Source organism: Anabrus simplex, chromosome 1 (genome assembly GCF_040414725.1).
Source record: "Anabrus simplex isolate iqAnaSimp1 chromosome 1, ASM4041472v1, whole genome shotgun sequence".
NCBI classification, from domain to species: Eukaryota; Metazoa; Arthropoda; class Insecta; order Orthoptera; family Tettigoniidae; genus Anabrus; species Anabrus simplex.
The window spans coordinates 22,740,821-22,762,716 of NC_090265.1; the positions used below are offsets into that span (position 1 = coordinate 22,740,821).

Consider the following 21,896-nt stretch of genomic DNA (forward strand, 5'->3'; position numbering starts at 1 on the left):
TCATTTAGATCAATATTTCAATCCAAACCTAAACTTAAATGATATCTCAGAGAAACCAAAGATCCTGTTCGACTTTCTCATTGAATTTTTCAAAAACATTAATATTCCGAAAAATAGATCTGTCTTTCACATTATGTATAATACTTTATCACGCCACACACTTTCACCGCATCACCCTCCACAATCCCCCTCCTTCCACTCCTCCTCCCCTACCGCTCCTCTCCTCCCCCCTCCTAATCCAACAATGGCCGATCCCCCGTCCTAAGCTATCCATCGTGCTCTGTTCCTCCTCTTTCGCGCCATAGCTTTACCGCCTTACATCCCGCAAATAACATTGAACATCATAGAAACTGCCCCCACCCTACACGTAACGTTGCAACAATAGACCACAAATAATAGCACAGTCAACTTCTAAGCTCTCAGAGGAACATCTTACATAATTCGAATTTTGTACTCCTGTCGAGCTGAATATGTTTACTACACCCTCAACAAACGTGATTCTTTAACTACCATGTTCATCTCACACTTGGATTTAGATATGTTATATGCATTTACACAAGTTTGGATATGTTGAGCCCTGTCTCATACTTATGCTGCGCTTGACCTATATGGCATCGGACGGAGAACTGTCTACAAATTTAACTCTTTAACTGCCAATTTCACCTTGTACTTACGGAATATTTGAATATGACATGTGCTATTCAAGGTGATGTAGGAAATAAGGGAACGATAGATAGCATTGATGATACAGAAACAGGGAAGTTGAAAGTGTCACTAAACAATGAAGTGATAGATGGTGAAATATGTTAGTGTAGGAGTGTGGAAGTAAAGGGTTCTGTTCAAGATTGTGCAGATTCTGATGCAGAAACAGTGAAAGTCGATGTTTCTCTTAAATGAAGAGATCAGACAGTGATATGTTTGTTAAGGATGCAAAAATTGAGAATGAATTTCGAGAAAAATCATTTCAAGTTGCACAAGTGCTAGAAGATCGAGTCCAAACTCACACTTGCACAATTTTGCCTCACCCTTCACAGCTATTTTTGATTTGACGCTTAGTGAATAAGTGATTTCAATCCCTAACTACCAAATTTCACCTCATCCCAAAAATATTTTAAAATGTTATGTGCATTTTCGAGACGACGTGTCTGTTGAATTCTAACCTATGTTTTGTACTACACTCACGACAGGCAACTTTCAGTAGAAGAGTGTATGAAACAATTTGAATCTCCAGTGCCAATTTCATCTTGAACTTCCGCATGTTTTTGTTGCGGTTTATATGTTTTAAGTGATTATGTTTTTGAGCCCTAACTCATGTTTATACAATTTTGACTCGCCCTTCTTGACCATTTTGTTAACTGACAATGTAATTTACTATTTCATGTATCTCGTTTAATCACACTGTTTTAACATCTTGTATAATGTAAATGTCTCCATGCTTACGCCTATGCCTTTTTCCCACATTTTGGCTGAAGATGACGCCAAACAGCGTCGAAACTAGTTCCAAGTGTATATATATGTTGTAAATAAACTTATAACATTTATTTGTATTGAAAAGGTGGACCCTTTTAATTTTCCTATCTTACGTTCTCAGTTCAATACGGACAAAAAATGAAATTCTTAGATTTAAAAGTTGCTGGCAAATCGACTTCTTCTCTGTGTCCACCAGTTCAGGCTGGCCAATATGTGACTCGTGAAGCGTACTGTGGAATCCAAAATCGGTCCTTGCTTGCTAGTTGGTTGAAAGGCTATCATGTCAATGTGCCTGTTACCCCCATCCATAGCGAGGCCAGAAACTTCTCCATGCACTGTGAAACCGTGATCTCAGAGAGTTCACAATGATGTTCCGTATCGAATCATGGCGGGAATTTCTCAATACCTCCCCATGAGTTTAGGCACCCAGGACATGGGCAAGGGTTTCATGCTTTCTGTGCCAATGTCGATAGAAGGTGCTGCCCTGGGACCTTCCCGGCATGGAGCGAACGGCGCGCACATTCGCCGTCATGTTGATAGCGTATCTCCATTTCGCACAGCATAAGCCTCGGTGATCTCTTATCTGTTTGCTCCCTGGCGTGTATTCCTGAAAGAGTCATGCCCTTTCATTTGTGCAACAGCTTCATCCATGACTGAACTTCTGTCTCATAGTAACTGCCGGACCTTCCTTACATTGGGAAGATGGCTACTTATGGACATAACTTGATCATTCATTTCTATACCTACATCTTGCAAACAAGTTAGATGTTCCTCTTAGTTGCATGAATGTAGCCGTTATTTGCAAGTGTTAATTAATTACAAACGTTGATATGCTGCAGTTTGGCTTCCCAAGTAGCACAAAATAATCCGAGGCCTTTATACTTGCTTTCGCTGTACACCATGTAATCCGGAACGTCTACTGGTGGTTGTAATATTTCTTTAGTTCCACTCTTCAATATTTTATCTGCATCTGTCAGAAAAGTTTGAGGAATCTTGTTTAGTTGAATCAGTCAATCAGTCAATACTGATCTGCATTTAGGGCAGTCGCCCAGGTGGCAGATTCCCTATCTGTTGTTTTCCTAGCCTTTTCCTAAACGATTTTAAAGAAATTGGAAATTTATTGAACATCTCCCTTGGTAAGTTATTCCAATCCCTAACTCCCCTTCCTATAAATGAATATTTGCCTCAGTTTGTCCTCTTGAATTCCAACTTTATCTTCATGTTGTGATCTTTCCTACTTTTATAAACGCCACCCAAACTTATTCGTCTACTAATGTCATTCCACGCCATCTCTCCGCTGACAGCTCGGAACATACCGCTTACAACATAAAATAGTAATAACTTAGAAGCCTCCACCTTATCAATACAATATTTATTTACTTAATGCTGTAAATTTAGTACCAGTTTCGACCCCTATGGGGTCATCTTCAGCTATCACACATTAAATTGGTTACAAAAACATCACATTGTAAAACTTAACATTTTCACATAATTGACCCAATTGTAGCAAATCATTAAAATGTTGCTTTTCAAAATAGTAAAATGGATCCTTTTTCTTTGACTTAAAAGTACCTACTATGTGAGGCATATCACTTCATTATTACTTAAATCTAGTGAACGTCGAATAAAATTTACAGCTTATTTACACTGGTATTTGTAAAATTATTGCTGAGAGGTTCCTAACTCTCTTACTAACTTTACAGACATATAAATCTGGATTTAAATTGAAAAATCTGAATATATGCATTTAAAATGGAAAATCTGAAAATTAATATTCATTAAATAAAATACACACTCGTCGGACCTTGTACTCACACTTACTTGTTGCTTGCTTACTTACACATACGTTATTTGAAGTGCGCCAGCTACCACTCGGTGCAGCAATAATAGAATGAGACTCTTGACCATCTCTAGGGTGTGGGGTAATAAGCTTACTTTTGACAACATACCATATAAGTTCTGGGAAAAGGAGATTGGCGTTCGGTTTCCCCATTAATTTTGAGGTTAAGATATTTTACTGTTATTGAAATAAAACTAAGAATTCGTTTGATAGAACAAAATATATTCTTGGAATAATATATAAAAAATAGTGAGTCTTGTTGCGATAAAACAGATGAGAATATGAAATTATGACATGGCAACTGAAAGAAACTAGGCATGAATTTGAATTCTTCTTGACCGGACATTTAACAATTTATACGAAATATTTCCCTCACTGATTCACTTGACTGTACCTTCAACACTTTGAGTGTAATTACGACGTATTCCTTTGATCTGGTGTTTACTGTAGATGTGTCACGCCTAACTTGGTGATACATCCTTGTGACTGCTTCTTCTCCATATCATCTGACTTCTTTGTAAGTCAATATGTTATTACCTCATGGCAGGTCCAGGGTTGCCCTCTCTGACTCCATGGTAAGCCCTTGCGTCCGTGTCTTCAAGTAAGTGACCAACTAACTTTGGTCTCACTCTCTCAATGACCAATGATTAATGGCTCACTGAGTCTTCTCCATCTCTCGTTCACACTCGTTGACTGACCGACTGAGGCCTCTGCATCTAGTAGACTTCTTCATTGTTCATCTTCCGTTTAACTAATGACTGTTCACTTATCCATTTTGGCTTCTTCACTGTACTGCTTCCGTTTAAATAATGACTGACGCTACAATATGCATCCTCCTTTTATAGACGTGCATGGCACACCTACGCAATCTCCAGAAATAACAATGACATACTCCCATAACGCCTCAAACTGTTGCATGTAATGGTGAAATGCCCTGGGGCGGCTGAGTCTCTGAGCGAATTACTGAAAGCTCACGATGACGCAGCCATGTCGTAGCAATGACTTGGCAGAATCGCCAGTAGTGAAAAATATAACAACGTCACATCCACATCTGATACATCGAGACTCTCACTGTACAGGTATTTAATGTTAATCTACATATACGTATATATGTGTACCGGGCGGTACACCTCTACACCGTTTATTTAAAAGTTGCGCCAGTTGAAACTCCTCTTCTGGAGGAAGGTTGAACTTTATCTACTCTATTAATTCTCTACTTTCTCAGAAGATGTCACCACGTGGAAAATTTTGAGTTTTTGAACTGTGTCACTTTTGATGTGTTTTTGTTTCGCTTGAAGTAAGAAGTGTGAACTTTCTCTTCTAGAGGACACTACTGAAGATCAACAATAGTGCACCCTAGTGCGGAGTCAAAGAACTATTTTGTTGGAGAAATTTTTATTTCAAAAGTTTGTTTCTTGTTAAATTTCTTTCTGTTATGGTTTAAGTTGGCTGTTTACCCCTCTTTTTCCCCTTGTTTTAGATTTATCCAATCCCGAATTTCTTTTAGTAATTTCTGACCAATCTGGTGTATTTTCCCCCAACTTGTATCTGTTGCGGGGTCCTATCCAATAAAAACATTGTGGGCGGGTGTTTTCTTTCCCCTAACGCCTAGAAACTTCCGCGAGAGTATTTAAACTGCTGATTTTTGGGTCTCTGGGCCACTTCTGTTCCCTCTTTCAGTGTGTTAAGTACCTAGCAGGAGGCGGGAGGCGCCTCTTTCTTCGGCAGCGGTCAACAATAAGGTAATGGCCGATTAATAAATTCTTTCTTTTCTTGCTCAGCAGTTTAACTCTCGGGGCGGGTGCGAAGCGTTCCACCATGTAACCTTTTCCTAAAATGTAACTAGTCTTTTCTTCTATTCTCTTGAAAAGCTACATACTGGGATAGAGAGTGCTAACCCTCTCGAGCTCCCACTCATAATGTTTTGAGGTGAACTTATTGTTTCTCAACCTATCCTTCCGTAATGTAATGTAAATTGCTATTAAGTCACCTCTGTAGTATGGGATTAGCCCTTGTAATAACGGCCTAGTGCCAAGGTAGGTTTTAAAATCAAAGTGTATTAGGAGTGCAAGTTCGCCTCCTCTCAAATTGTTTTAGAGGTCATTTAATTAACCTGCTTTTCATTTAATAGACCGCAGTAGATTGGGTATTTTACCCCTGGGTTTGTGTCCGTTGTGGACAACTTGAAGGTGGAGTTTGGTGTGGCCTGGGAGAGGCTTAAATTAAAGAGCGGGTGGCTCTTTTGGAAACGGAGTGTTGTGTGCCTCGAGGAGGCTTAACTGTGTAATTTGGAGCAAGTGCTCCAGGGTTTGATTGGGGTCTTCTGCCCCTTTGTTAAAATTTGTATATCGGAAAGTTGGGCTAGTTGCTCAAGAATTGTGAACTCTGGGCTCGAAGCCCAAACTCTGTAACCCCTGTAATTTTACATTTCAAATTGTGTTTTGGCTACTAAGTACCTGTTCTTTGTTATTACTTAATATTGAAAAGAAAATATAACCTCGTTAAATTTTACATTAACTTTGATTCCGTAGTTTGAAAACCCATTCACGCCCGCACCTTCTTACGCCTCTACCTACCGCTAAAACACGGTAACAAGTGGTAGCAGAGCGTGGTTGAATGGGTCTCAATTTAGCCCCTTTTGACGGCTAAACATTGTTTGTTCCGAACTCTAACTATTTTCCCAGTTGCTGGAATTTTTTGAGTTTTTCAAAATTGTTCTGTCACCATGCCCGGCCCTCGCGATGTTCTCCTTCTTAACTATTTGCGCAAGGAGGAGTTGATCTATGAATTAACTATCAGAAATGTGCAATCTGGAGGCACGGTTGCAATAGACACTAACAAGCTTAGAGAGTCTCTTGATTTGCCCATTTCCATCCCCAATTTGGGAGAGAAAGAAATTGACGACTCTCTTTCCACGATCACGGAGAATATTACTGGGCTAGCTTCTGTAGTTAGTTTTTTTGATGAAAATGATCCGTCTCCTAATCAAATTAAGCGTGTGCAAGGCAGGCTATATCATTTTTCGAATAGGGTTAACGATCTGTTGTCTCTAAAACTGAATGACGTTCAGAGGAAGGAAGCTAGTACGCTCCTGGAAAATATTTCTGAATTATCTAGTAAGGTCACTCAATTGTTAACTGGGGAAGTTCCTCCCAAATCTGATCAACCCACCATAGTGAATGCAGGTAGTGAGGAAGCGCCTCCCAAGGGAGAAGTTAATAGGATAACCGTTGCTGCTCAAACTATCCCTGCCCCATTGGACAACGAATCTGAACGTCGTGCATCATTGAGTAACATCCGTTCTGAATTGACTTCCTTGCCATTGAAACCTTTACCTACTATGTCACCCGGATTTAGTAGCTTGCCTCATCCATTGGCAATGTTGCTCAGAGGTATATCCAAGTTTTCTGTTAATACCACCAGTGACGTAATTTCATTTTTAAGATTTCTAGTGGAATTTCAGGATCATGCCCTTGTTTTTTCTCTGTCTCCGTGTCAAATCTTGCAAATTATCTATCCGTATGCTATTGGTATTCTCTCCGACAAAATAGTAAGAGCCATAGCTGAACAGTCATCCATCGAAGATTTTCATGCACATCTACTTGCTAATTTTATTCCTGCCCGCGCAAGGTCATCTCTGATTCAGAAATACTATTATCGAGTACAGAGGTTGGATGAAAACTTGGCTGATTTCATACAAGACATTAAGTTTTATACCAGAGTGTTTGCTCTTCACTTCCCTGAGGACCAAATTGTACAAGCTATTGTGGAAGGCATTTCACCATCTTATAGGTCATACTTGTGTTTTGCGGCGTGCCCGCAAACTTTTTCTGAACTTGAAGCGTTGGCCGTCTCAGCGGAAGGAGTTAGATACGCCGATTCTTTGCGTGTAGCGAAAGAACCCCCGCCTTCCTTTAGTAACACTCGGCCTCCACCTCGCCGACCAGTCACACCCCGTAAATGTTATGCTTGCGGGTCGCCTGACCATCTTCGCAATAAATGTCCATTGGTCAAAAGTAGTAGGGCAAATAATGGAGCTGGTTCAGCACAAGGCTGTTTTAAATGTGGGGCCTTCTCACATATCGCCAAGAATTGTCCGAACTCAAATAGCACCCCCTCCTGCTCAACTTCTGGGGTAACTTCCAACAACAGTCAAAAGTGACTAGTGGCTTCGGCTGAGTCAACTAATCCATCTTCCCAAGGCTCAGCCCCTGGCAAAAAGGTCGAGAATTCAGGGAACGATAAGTCTTCGAATACATCTTTTGAATGCCCTAAAGAATGTCTTAGGGTTGCGGCGGATACCCCCGCACCTGTTCCTTTTCTTAAGATTGAGTTAAATAACGAGCCTATAACAGCTCTCTTAGATTCAGGTAGTGTTTGTTCGATTATTGCGGCTGAATGGTATTCTAAATTGAAATCGGTTTGTAAACTTCCTGACTATGTCTCTTCTCCTGTTCAATACGTTTCGGCTAATTCATCTCCATTAGAAATTCTAGGTTCCTTACTGGTCAAAATTCGTGTTTTTAAGTTTACATGGAAAATTAAATTGTTTGTGGCCAAGCAATTGTCTTGCCCCATTATATTGGGAGCTGACTTTATCTCTCACACTGGTCTTGTGCTCGATCTCAAGTCTAGGTCGTGCACATTCAAATTTGCTTCTAGTTGTAAAATACCACTATTAAAGTGTAATTCTGTGTCATGTTCTTCTATTTCGCCTACCCAGGATGAGATGTTGTTAGACCTTAGACATCTACCTGAGGAGCAGGCTGATAGTATTCGCAAACTGTGTCAGTCGTTTCCCGAGGTGTTCTCTGATACTCTTGGTGTTACTGACCTTATTGAATACAAAATTGAGGTTACGGATTCGATTCCTGTCCGTTTTCCACCGTATAGGCTATCTCCACCTAAAATGAAGGCTCTGAAGGAAATCATCGATCAGATGTTGAAGGACGGTATTATTAGGCCCTCTAAGTCAGCGTATTCTTCGCCTATTTTTCTAGTACCGAAACCCCAAGGAGGCTTCAGGCCTGTCATTGATTACAGGGCTCTCAATCGGAAGGTGGTGTTACAATCTGTGCCCCTTCCCGACCTTCATTCTTGTTTTTCATGGTTTCGTAAGGCCAAGTTCTTCACCATCTTGGACTTAAATCATGCCTATAATCAAATTCCCCTTGCCGAAGAGTCTAAACACCTTACAGCGTTCGCCACGGACTGGAATTTATATGAATACAACCGCGTGCCTTTCGGGCTCCCCACGGGAGCAGCTGTGCTCACTAGGCTGCTAGATAGGGTCTTCTCCGACATCAAATTCGAGTACTTATATCACTACTTAGATGATGTCGTAGTATTTTCAGAGACTTTTGAAGAACATCTAGATCATCTGCGAGAAGTTCTTGATCGCCTTCGTAAGGCTGGGTTAACTGTTAAGTTGTCCAAGGTTGCCTTTGCTAAGCCCTCTATGTCATTCCTAGGGCATATTGTGTCACCCGATGGTGTAGCAGTCGATCATTCTAGAACACAGGCCATCCGTGATTTTAAACCTCCCAAGGACATTAAAGGTATCGCCAGGTTCATTGGTATGGTGAATTTCTTCAGAAAGTTCATTCCTAACTTTGCTAATAGAGCGGCGCCCTTAAACCTTCTTCGTAGGAAAGGCATCAAATTCGAGTGGGGACCTTCTCAACAAGCCGCTTTTGAAGATCTGAAATTAGCTCTCTGTAATGCCCCTGTCCTTGCTATGCCTGATTTCTCGAAGAAATTCATTGTCCAAACCGACGCATCGTCGTCAGCAGTAGCGGCAGTCCTTCTTCAAGAGACTGAACTAGGGAGGCGACCCATCGCCTATGCGTCTAGGACATTGTCGGCTCAAGAAGCCAAGTATTCCATCTATGAGCTCGAAGGTTTGGCAGTCTTATTTGCCTTAGAAAAGTTCCGTCTCTATCTGGAACATGTCAAATTCGACCTGGAGACAGATAATCAAGCCTTAAGCTGGGTCTTAGGTAGGCCGCGTCGTACTGGTCGTATAGCCCGCTGGGCTATTCGTATTTCCGCCTTCCAGTTTGATGTTAGACATATCAGAGGTACCGAAAATGTTGTTGCTGATGGACTCAGCCGTATGTTTCATAACGACGTCGAGACCCACGAACCGGTCGACAGTTCATCACCTTCCGAGTCCATGCTATCTGAGGTTAATGCCATCCTAACAGATGCTCCCATGCTTTTTAGGGATATCGAGAAATACCAACGTGAAGATCCGACGCTGGCTCCGATAATGGAAACCCTTTCTTCTGGGGAACATGTTGTCCCTTATGTTCTGAGGAATGGTGTTTTATGTTGCCCTTCGAGGCATGATAAGATGATGAAAGTTGTTGTTCCAGCAGTTCTTGTACCAATGATCTTCAAGTATTATCATGAGACCAAATTAGGAGGGCATCTGGGTATCTTTAAAACTCGTGAAAGATTCGTGAAATGTTCATATGGAAAGGTATGGACGGTGAAATTCGGGAACTTGTAAAAGCTTGTAAATCTTGTTTGATCAGTAACCCCACCATGTCCACTAAAGTAGGCCTTTTGTCTTCTCATCAAGCGTCGCGCCCCATGGAACGCCTGTATATTGATTATGTAGGACCCTTGCCCCAGTCGAAGGGAAATGCCAACAAATTCATCTTTGTATGTGTAGATGGTTTTACCAGATTTTCTTGGTTATTTCCGACTAAGCTGGCTACCGCTCAGTCCACCATTACCTGTCTAAATTCTATTTTTGCTTCTTTTGGTCCGTGCCAATATATTGTATCTGATAATGCTAAGGCGTTCACATCAAATCTTTTTCGTAAATTCTGTTTTGACTTGTCCATCTCTCATGTAACCACTTCTGCTTATTACCCTCAACCATCTCTGGCTGAACGGGTTAACCGTAATCTCAGGTCCGCACTTATTGCCTATCATCATGAAGATCATTCTAGGTGGGACACGTCCCTGCATTGGTTAGCTTTTGCTTTGAATTCGGCGGTTCATGAATCACACAAGTTTACTCCAGCTTCCTTGATGTTTAAGTTTGTTCCCAACACGCCGCTCTCTAACCTCTGGTCTCTGAGTGACATTCTGCCCGAGACAATAGATCCGGATAATATTAAAGATCTTTGGAAGAAGGCTAAAGCCAATCTTAAGGTATCTCATGAAAAGGTTAGGGAAAGGTATGATTGTGGACGGAGACCCACCCCTTTAAAGGTAGGTGACCAAGTAATGGTCAAAAATTTTGTTCCCGCGGGCAAGCTTGCCCCCAGATTTCAGGGGCCTTGTATCATTCTCGATTTTCTTACGCCGGTTACCTTATTGTTAAGTAATCCAGCCACCGAGAGGATATTTAGAGTTCACCTGTCCCAGGTGAAGCCGGTGTAATTTCTGTGTTAACTTGCTTTATATTATTTTGAAAGGATATGAAGGTTATATTTTTTTTTTGAGTTTCATTTTTAAGGCATTCTGCACTACCTATAATATTTTGTTTCAGATGTAAGCATTTTTGTAAAACCTGTCCCGACCCGTTAAACTGCCATTCTGTCCTTTCCACGGCCATTAGCACGCTCCCGTCTCCTGCTCCACTACACTCAGTGGCTGGCTTAGATGAAATGCCATGGATATCTGCACGCCGCTGGCCCCTCAATCTCTTTACATGCCTGTGCCCTTAAAAGAAACATGATGGTCCAACACAATTCTGCCGCCTAGCTTTAATGTTTCAGTGCCCCCGCAGCCGCGCGGCGCCGTGCAGTAACTGGGGAGGGGGATGGGCCCCCTCCTCTCCAGCGAGGACATGTGCACGGCGAGCCGGAGCTCTCCTCCCGGCCAAGGCTGATGTGCGGCGCACGACCTGCTACTTGCCCGCAGCCTGTATATGTTCACCGCGGGCGCGGCGTGCTTCAACACCTCTGCTCCCCTCATTGTGCGGGCGAGCGGTATCTCAGGGTACTTAAGGGGTCCGAGCGGCCTCCTTTTGGACGCAAGCTGCAACGGCCGGTCCGGCCATCCAACTTCATCAACATCAACTACATGGACAGTTACTATAAGAGATAACTACACTTGGGAATTCAACAGCAATATTTGGTGGACATTGCAAATTTTTCCTTCACTTTTAAGTATTAAAAGCTTATCTTCAGAAATTCAACTTCTATAAACATAAAGACTTTACTTCACCTGCAACAACAAAATTTTGGAACCGACTTAAGAAATTTCTCAAATACTTCTGCAAGTTATCTTAATCTCAACATCAAACCTTGGAACTTATTTTCAAACAAAAGTTTATGTTCTTCTGTGTTACCCCTTGGAGGAACTTTTGGGGGGGGAGGTCTGTACCGGGCGGTACACCTCTACACCGTTTATTTAAAAGTTGCGCCAGTTGAAACTCATCTTCTGGAGGAAGGTTGAACTTTATCTACTCTATTAATTCTCTACTTTCTCAGAAGATGTCACCACGTGGAAAATTTTGAGTTTTTGAACTGTGTCACTTTTGATGTGTTTTTGTTTCGCTTGAAGTAAGAAGTGTGAACTTTCTCTTCTAGAGGACACTACTGAAGATCAACAATAGTGCACCCTAGTGCGGAGTCAAAGAACTATTTTGTTGGAGAAATTTTTATTTCAAAAGTTTGTTTCTTGTTAAATTTCTTTCTGTTATGGTTTAAGTTGGCTGTTTACCCCTCTTTTTCCCCTTGTTTTAGATTTATCCAATCTCGAATTTCTTTTAGTAATTTCTGACCAATCTGGTGTATTTTCCCCCAACTTGTATCTGTTGCGGGGTCCTATCCAATAAAAACATTGTGGGCGGGTGTTTTCTTTCCCCTAACGCCTAGAAACTTCCGCGAGAGTATTTAAACTGCTGATTTTTGGGTCTCTGGGCCACTTCTGTTCCCTCTTTCAGTGTGTTAAGTACCTAGCAGGAGGCGGGAGGCGCCTCTTTCTTCGGCAGCGGTCAACAATAAGGTAATGGCCGATTAATAAATTCTTTCTTTTCTTGCTCAGCAGTTTAACTCTCGGGGCGGGTGCGAAGCGTTCCACCATGTAACCTTTTCCTAAAATGTAACTAGTCTTTTCTTCTATTCTCTTGAAAAGCTACATACTGGGATAGAGAGTGCTAACCCTCTCGAGCTCCCACTCATAATGTTTTGAGGTGAACTTATTGTTTCTCAACCTATCCTTCCGTAATGTAATGTAAATTGCTATTAAGTCACCTCTGTAGTATGGGATTAGCCCTTGTAATAACGGCCTAGTGCCAAGGTAGGTTTTAAAATCAAAGTGTATTAGGAGTGCAAGTTCGCCTCCTCTCAAATTGTTTTAGAGGTCATTTAATTAACCTGCTTTTCATTTAATAGACCGCAGTAGATTGGGTATTTTACCCCTGGGTTTGTGTCCGTTGTGGACAACTTGAAGGTGGAGTTTGGTGTGGCCTGGGAGAGGCTTAAATTAAAGAGCGGGTGGCTCTTTTGGAAACGGAGTGTTGTGTGCCTCGAGGAGGCTTAACTGTGTAATTTGGAGCAAGTGCTCCAGGGTTTGATTGGGGTCTTCTGCCCCTTTGTTAAAATTTGTATATCGGAAAGTTGGGCTAGTTGCTCAAGAATTGTGAACTCTGGGCTCGAAGCCCAAACTCTGTAACCCCTGTAATTTTACATTTCAAATTGTGTTTTGGCTACTAAGTACCTGTTCTTTGTTATTACTTAATATTGAAAAGAAAATATAACCTCGTTAAATTTTACATTAACTTTGATTCCGTAGTTTGAAAACCCATTCACGCCCGCACCTTCTTACACCTCTACCTACCGCTAAAACACGGTAACAATATGCATACACTCAATTACAAATACGCAAGCGACAACCATTGCATAATGGAATTGAATGATAATTATAACAAAATAATGGTAATCTCACAGATAAAATAATAATAATAATATGGACATAATAATAATAATAATAATAATAATAATAATAATAATAATAATAATAATAATAATAATACAGATATTATCTTGTAACGGGATTTGAACCGTTACATTGCATACCGGTATTTACATTATAGTGTTAGAGCATTCATTGTCTTTAAAATAGTACCTACTATGTGAGGCATATCACTTCATTATTACTTAAATTTAGTGAACATCAAGTAAAATTTATAGCTTATTTACACTGGTATTTGTAAAATTATTGCATATTTACATTTATAGTGTTAGAGCATTCATTGTCTTAAAAAAGTACGGTATAAATACGTAAAAAGTTTTTGACCTGATATGTCAGGCTGGTTAAAAGTGAATGAATTGGTGAAAACAACGTAAAATGGGTTCACTTTTGCTCTATTTTGTACTGTTCATTATTGCTGCATTGTACTTATAAAATGGTAAGTGCACAGTAAGTATGCTAATGTTAGGGCTTATATTGGTTTATCATTCATTCCAATGTTTCTTGACTGCTGCTGGTATGCAGGTAATGAAGTTATCTTCATGTACTAGATGTTGTGAGAAATTGCGTATGCCATTGCTAAGTTAAATAATGCCTATTATGAGCTGGATTCGTTTAGTATGCCGTGCATCTTGATACAGGATTTAAACTATGTTGAATGTCTGCCAATATATTTGTTCGGGTGATAATGTGAGGGCTTCTTTTATGTTGTAGAGTACGATATCTGTAAGTAGAGATAATTTGTGTAAGAAACGGCGTATAATTGGCTGTGGAGAGTGAATATGTATGATGTACTTACGTTGAGTGTTGGCACTGTGTGCGCTGCACGGCTGCACGTTGAGATCTGTTACGTGATATTCTGGGACTGTAGTTCGCGGCTGCGGAGGGAAGGTTTGGAGGGATGGGTGGAGCGACTGTGGAAGGAGCGGGGCTAGAGTAGGGGGGTTTTAAGCGGTTCATTTGTATGTGTGAGTTGTTGTTTCTTAATTATTTTTAAATAATAATTCTTTAGAAGGGGAATGGCTGTGTCGAAAAGGATGTTATTTCTTTCTGTGATTTCATTTGGGTTGAAATTTTGGTTGACGTATTGATCTAAATTTATATATAATTCTTCCAATATACTGAGCAAGGGGCTCTTGGGGTTGGTATTTAGGATTTGCATGTCATTATTAATATTTGTGAATCTATGTTTTTGATCGTTGATATGTTGTCCCATAGCTGAAAAATGTCTGTTTAACTGCATTTATGTGTTCGTTATATCGTATTTGAAAGTTTCTCCCGGTATGCCCTATGTAACTGGCCTCGCAGTCATTGCATTTCAAGCGGTAGACGCCTGAGTAGTTGTATTGATTTATATTGTTGACTGATTTGGAGTTGTGTGAGATTTGTATGCTATTTTCAGGCCTTGTTTTTTAAAAATATTGGTTATGGGATGTATGTGGCTATTGTTGTAGGTGAATAGTACTTAGTCTTTTTTATCTTTTTCGGTTCTAGTTAGCTTGGTTTTAGGTCGGTTTTTTATTTTGTTGATAATCTTGTTAATCATTTCTTTTTATATCCATTCTGTTTGGCTATTTCGTGAATTAAATTCAATTCTTTATTTAGATCTTTTTTGTGAGTGGTATGTTGTATGCTCTGTATATCATACTGTAATATGCGGCTTTTTTATGTGTGTGGGTGAGTAGAAACTATTTTTATTGTGTTGGATGTGTGGGTAGGATTTCTGTATATTTTGTATGTTAAATGGTTATTGTGCCTAATTATGGATATATCTAGGTAATTTATGATGGTGTTGTTTTCCATTTCCATGGAGAATTTTATATGAGGATCTATTTCATTTAGTTGTTCTAGGATTTTATTTTCGTTGGTATACCTGTTATCTATTATAACAAATACATCGTCCACAAATCTGCACCAAAAATGGATATTATCTAGTTTTTGGATTTCTTGGTGTTCCAGGTAGTCTATATATATTTCTGCCAAAATACCCGATGTTGGGGATCCCATAGGTAATCCTTTCTGGTGATATATAGTGTCATGAAATTTGAAGTAATTGTTGTTAATGGCAAAGTGTAATAATTATATGAATTCCTCTATTTCTAACTTACTGAGCTTGCTATATCTTTGAGGTTGTATTCCATGATTTCTATAGTTTTCTGTGTAAGTATATTGGGCTACATATTTATTATGTCATACGATGCTAATCTATGGTGCTGTTCTATTTTTATGTTTTTAGTAATATTGCAGAATTCTATTGAGTTTTTATGGTTTTGTTGGCCTGGAACACATAATGTTTCTTGAGAAATCTTTGGATAAATTGTGATAATTTGTATGTGGGACTTGGTCTATAGTTTATAGTAGATTATGACATACCACCTAGTCGAGCAGCTCTTCTTCTTTCTCTCATTTCTTCCCAGCCCAAACTTTGCAACATATTTGTAACGCTACTCTTTTGTCGGAAATCACCCAGAACAAATTGAGCTGCTTTTCTTTGGATTTTGTCCAGTTCTTGAATCAGGTAATCCTGCTGAGGGTCCCATACACTGGAACTGTACTCTAGTTGGGGTCTTACCAGAGATATGCCCTCTCCTTTATATTCTTACTACAACCCCTAAACACCCTCATAACCATGTGCAGAGATCTGTACCCTTTATTTACAATCCCATTTATGTGATTACCCCAATGAAGATCTTTCCTTATATTAACACCTAGATACTTACAATGATTCCCAAAAGGAACTTTCACCCCATCAACGCAGTAATTAAAACTGAGAGTACTTTTCCTATTTGTGAAGCTCCCAACCTGACTTTTAACCCCGTTTATCAACATACCATTGCCTGCTGTCCATCTCACAACATTCCCGAGGTCACGTTGCAGTTGCTCACAATCTTGTAACTTGTTTATTGCTCTATAGAGAATAACATCATCCGCAAAAAGCCTTACCTCTGATTTCACTCCTTTACTCATATAATTTGTATATATAAGAAAACATAAAGTTCCGATGATACTCCCTTGAGGAATTCCCCTCTTAATTTTTACAGGGTCAGATAAAGCTTCACCCACTCTAATTCTCTGAGATCTATTTTCTAGAAATATAGCAACCCATCCAGTCACTCTTTTGTCTGGTAACTTGGTAACTTGAGTAACTTGGAGTAGATGATATTGAACTATTTAAATTGAACATTTCTAGTTGGATTGCAACAGTGGTGAGTTAACAGTGTGCGTATTGTGAAGTACTTGTGGATCCAGTTTAAGTTCATTAATGAATATTTGTAGCAAGTGTTTTAGCTCCTGATCAGTTCGTATGTGTATTTTCATGGTTTCCCTTGGGGAGCTCAGTTCTCTCGTATTATTTATGAAGCTCTGTGAGCTGTCATGTTGTTATAAATAAAGTTACTTAAATGATTACCAGACTATTGTTAAGTGTGATTGATCACCATCGTTAACTATCTTGTTGTGGTTTCTTGTTAAAGAGAAATGAGTGAGATAGAAAATATATTAGTGTTTTCCATTTATGTGGTCACTTATTTGTCTATCCCCAGACACTGTGGACCGCTGTTACAACTACCATTACTATCTTAATCTAATAGACAACTGTTATGTGCTCTGACGGTGTTCAAAGTGCACAAATAGATAAACAAAACATGTAATACTTGACAATTGTTTATGGTAACTATGACCACGATGGTGCTGTCTGTGTGTCCTCTGTGTAAACGTATTGTAAATTAAGAAATGTGTATAAAGTGAACTTAAGTATGTGTGTTCTTATTTCAGCCGGCTCTTCAACTATACTTCCTGACCAGAGTGTTACCAAATTACCACCATTTGAAGAAACCACTACGTGAAGGCCACCAGATCAGAAAATCAGTGTAAGAAAATGGGATACAAACACCTTGCGGCCTTATTCAGTTCTGTGAATCTATCAATAGACTATCTGGTTTCAATTTGTCTCGGACAGTCTGGTGTAGCACTGTTCTAACTGGTGGAGCTGGTTAGACTCTCCTTGAAGTGACTGTAGTTTGAAATGTATACTTATCAAACACATCATGAAGGATTGCCTTCTACACTCGTACCCCAGTGCGTCGGTTGAACTCCACTCAGTGTCTCAGGGATTACAGACCTTTCAGTATGGTCCTAATGCTGTAAATTGTATAATTTCTCATTGTATTGTGTGCTAAATAAATAAAACTGAACTCCATGTCCGGTGCTGCATCAGTTCACTTTCTACAGATCCTAGGTCTTGTGATCCTTCCCTTCTCTTTCTCTAGTCAACTCCATTGTCCTGTCCTAATTATTTTCATTCCACAATTACCAACATACTCACTCAACATGTCCTCTTGTCCTTGTGCTAATCAGACACCACAAACTAGACAAGGGCAAGACTGACGTCACAGACCTCAACGATCTCGAGACCGATTGTCCTGTGGTGCGATCTGTGCGATGCCACAGTAACTACGAGCGTAAGCTTGATATTATATCATCAGCAGTTATATAGAAACGTATGCGCCAAATTTTTTGTCAAAAGTGAGAAAATAATTTTAGTATCTTTAAACGGTTCACGAGTTATTTGTAGTGGACGTCTGATAATTTGTGAATAACTGTAGATAGACATAGGATGTACTCCTACCTGGATACCTGGTGTTTGTTGTCGACAGGACAGCTTCTTGTGATGCAGACCGGGCCGGAGGTGTTCTCTGTGACGATTCCTCTTCGCTGATATTATGTATTTTTAAGTGCCGGATAATCTCAGAAATATTTCTACTGACATGTTTTACTTATTTTGAATAAAAAACACAGCATTGCATTTTGTACATCGTCTTAAAGTTGTTGCGTACATTTAGACATAATCACAGATTGCACCATCATATACTGAAGTACCTGATTATGACGCGAACACTCTATACCATTGTAAGGAATTATTTACTCTGTCACCATAATGTCCATAAACATAAGCACTGGTCAAGTGGATGTTGATGTACATCTACAGTAGCCGTCATTTTCTGTACGTGGCCTACTCATTCGTGTACTACCGCTGCATACAATGCGTATCCTTTAAGATTATGTTATACCGGTACTGCGTCAAAATAGACCTCGGTAGAAATTAATGCCCTAGTCTCTTCCTGACACGGATTTGCGGAATGAAGAACGCGCATGATTGGATATTCGCATATTTGGCACAAACAACACTGCGCTCCGTCTACCTATAAGCCTATGACATGCTTCTCGTCACACAATGCAAGGACAACGCTCTCGAGAGATCTCTTGAAATTTCTCGCGAGAAACAGTGCTTGCTGTAGTCTTGAGAAATCTCAAGAACCGTCTTAGACTGCCCATCATTACCACAAACATTACCGCCTTCAGTTCTCTGTCCCCATATGTTTCCTTGTCTCCTCCACAGTTTCATCCATTACCATTATGAACAACAATGGCGACAGCACACTTCCTCGCCTTAGTTCAGTTACATATAAAAACTATTCTGCCCTACCAATATAGGTCTGTACATTGCTGCAACAATTGTACGTTGCTTGCACTTTTTCGATTATTCATTTTCCAAATCCGTTCTGTTTCATGACTTTGAATATCTTTGCTGTGGGGACGCTATCATTTGCCTTTTCCCATCACCGTTTCTCTTCCATATTCCTGCAGCTTTTCCATCAGGGATGATCTTGTATTTGTAAAGCCATAATGCACTACTTTTTAATTGTCCTTCCTTTTTTCTTTTTTCTAGAATCCTTTCAAAGATGAAGTACATAAAAAGTGCCGTGTAGGAGTATGTTTTCTCATTGCTTATGAATATTTATTTGCTGTTTTTTCCAATATTGATCAAGATATAGGCTGTGCCAGTTGGTCTTTCACCGCGCAGATTTAGCCGCAGAAGTCAAGGAACTACGGAACTAGATTTATGAAAGTTATTGCACTGAAATTGTTATCTGTTGCAACGGAACCTCTGTGCCAATCTGAGTAGCACAAAAAGGAAGTTAAGCAAGTGTATTAAGGATATGCGAGGAACAAATACGAACAAAACCTATCATAAGGTTTGAGACTCACGCCAATCAACCCGAGGACTTCAGTGCAGAGAAGAAGATAATCTATTAACCTACCGTTGAATATTTGAAAGAAAAGTATCACCTCACAGATATATCAGTCACTGGTTTGATGATCTGAGTGAGAGGCACCACCCCTAAGCTATGTGTAGGCTTCTATAAGCAGTTCAGACTTCCCAAGACCTTCATCACTGCCATAGCAATTAGTGCATTGAAAGGTTATATCTCCATTTTTCAGTGGCGTGTGGTGAACACATTCGTTACCCCAGCTGCAAAAATGAAAATGAAAAAATAGCAATCGGAGTCCCACCACTCTCTCTAAGGCCAACATCACTATTTCATATGTTCACTCAATAACTAAGTGGAAATATAAAAAGCTAACTGTTCAGAAAATGAATAAGACAATTTAGGTACCTACTGAAGAATTTATGAAATTACAATTCACTTGAATAAGAATGTTTTCAACCACATACTCAAACATATTTCCAAATTGCCATTCACGGCAGTGGCGAAACCATCGCACCTTAAGCTACAGCAAATTTTAAACACTAGTTTCACCCGCTGTTGCTTCGTAACAGTACAGTTGTGGTTTTCAAAGAAATATATTGGAACCAACTTTTGTTTAAAAAAAGCCTAACCTAAACTGAATGAGCAAAATTTAGCAGGTGTTTTACCGTCACCAGAGTTTTACAGCTTCACTCGCTTACCGAGTGTAGGCACAGCAACGAAAAACGAGAGAAAATGTTCCTCGTGCCGCATTGTTATATTCACGAAGAATGCCACAGAATTCGCGAAACTTCACCTACAATCCAAGAGGAACGCTACCACGGCAAGCCCACTCGTACAGAGCAACCATATACAACATTTTTTCTACTATACTTCGCGCTTGGCTCTGTGTTCAAGCAGGGCAACCTAATTATATTTTCCGTGTGTGTGAAAAAACTTCCTCTACAAGTGCCATCAATGAATCGCCCCCAAGAACTTCATACATGCCGAAATCCAACAATAAAATACTTTTATTCCCATTTTCACACCAGGCAAATGCTGGGACTGTACCTTAATTAAGGCCACGGCCGCTTCCTTCCAACTCCTAGGCCTTTCCTATCCCATCGTCGCCATAAGACCTATCTGTGTCGGTGCGACGTAAAGCAATTAGCAAATACTTTTATTACAATTGATTTCATAAAATGGCTATTTCTGTTAGCAAGACTATCTGCCAGTGGCTATACTATTTTATCTTGTAGCCTCTGGTGTGTGGCGCTGAACTAACATGTACCCAAGCTAGCTGCTCCCCCACCGTAAGACTGTGAATCTCGAGCGAGGCCAACAGTTATCACCCCGCCTCCCTGAGAAAAGGAGGTTTGAACGCACACGTCAACCAAGCGACTTGAATTTCGCTGGGGTAGCTCTCCTTCGCGCCGGCAAAAGAATCCACCTCGCTGGAGAGACCTGGACTGGTTTCGCGGTAGAGCAGCGGTGGGGTAGCTGGGGTTCAGTGCACGCCACTGCCATTTTTAGGAACCACGCATATGGACGTTATCTTTTCTTTCTTTCATTCATCATTAAACTTTTTTAAAGAATAGATGCTGTAGGAAGAATGTAAAATAAAATAGGAACACATAATATGATAAACACAGCGACAAGTCACTGTGAGAAGAGAAAGCAACAAAAAGAAAAGACAAGAACAAACAAAGGTAATTTAAAATATTTTCAGTCTGTCGATCAGACAACTTAAATATTAATATTACACTGTAACACACATTGTTAAACAAGGAATCAAATACACGCTATTGAACAAAGCATGATATCATCAGATTCTATCAAGTCACACTCAAATGTTTATTTCTGTTTAATAGTTAGCAAATTGATATCTGGAACTTATCTTCATGTCGTCCTCCTTTGTCTCTATTCCAGCATTTACTGTGAGGTCATTGGCGTGGGTCCAAAATGGACTTTCGCCACGTCACACCCCTCCCATTATCTACGGCAATGACATGCTGTGTTTTATTTTTATTGTTAGCACTTACTTCAGTATTACCGTTCTTGTTGTTGTGATTATTATTGTACCAGGGGTACACGCTTTCTCTATGGCCATCTATGTCAGTGAACATAAACTTTTAAAAACTTTCGAAACCTTTTTCTTCGACGGTTAGATGACTCTGCCATCTATTTGCTAGGGACATCTTATGGCTAGACAAAAACTAACAGCTGAATAATTTTTTTTTAGGTGGTAAACCTTTTTTCTGAGTATTGTTTCTTTAATGTACCAAAGTTGTCAACCCTTTGCTGGTTCCTCCCCTATTGTAATCCACATATCACATGCTTGTAACTATGTTCTCTATCCAGTCGAACCTGAGGGTGTGTATGGAAATTCAGCCTATCAGCGTATTGTATTTTAATTTAGTCTGGAACTTTCCCATACAGAACTATTTAAGGAGAGCTCTTTAGGGCCGTCTTGTCTGAATTGCTCCAGTTCTTTGGAGTGCGTCTTGATGAAGGCTAGGGGGTAGGGCGCGGCCGGCTTGGAGAAGAGCCAACGCTATAAGGTAATAGCAGAACTTACCTAAACCTGTGATTGTGCCTGCGGGTATTTCGAGGAGAAGCTT

At 40.0% G+C, this 21,896-nt stretch overlaps 1 protein-coding gene across 1 annotated transcript in view; it reads left to right on the forward strand.

The window, feature by feature from the left end:
• The window catches only part of LOC136859766 (dynactin subunit 6), a 134,084-nt gene extending 116,640 nt beyond the window's left edge, over positions 1–17,444 (forward strand). The window contains exon 5 of the mRNA XM_067138715.2: positions 17,021–17,444. The gene's annotated coding sequence lies outside the window, so the exon portion shown is untranslated. The remainder of the gene's footprint in view (positions 1–17,020) is intronic.
• Positions 17,445–21,896: the final 4,452 nt, after the last annotated feature.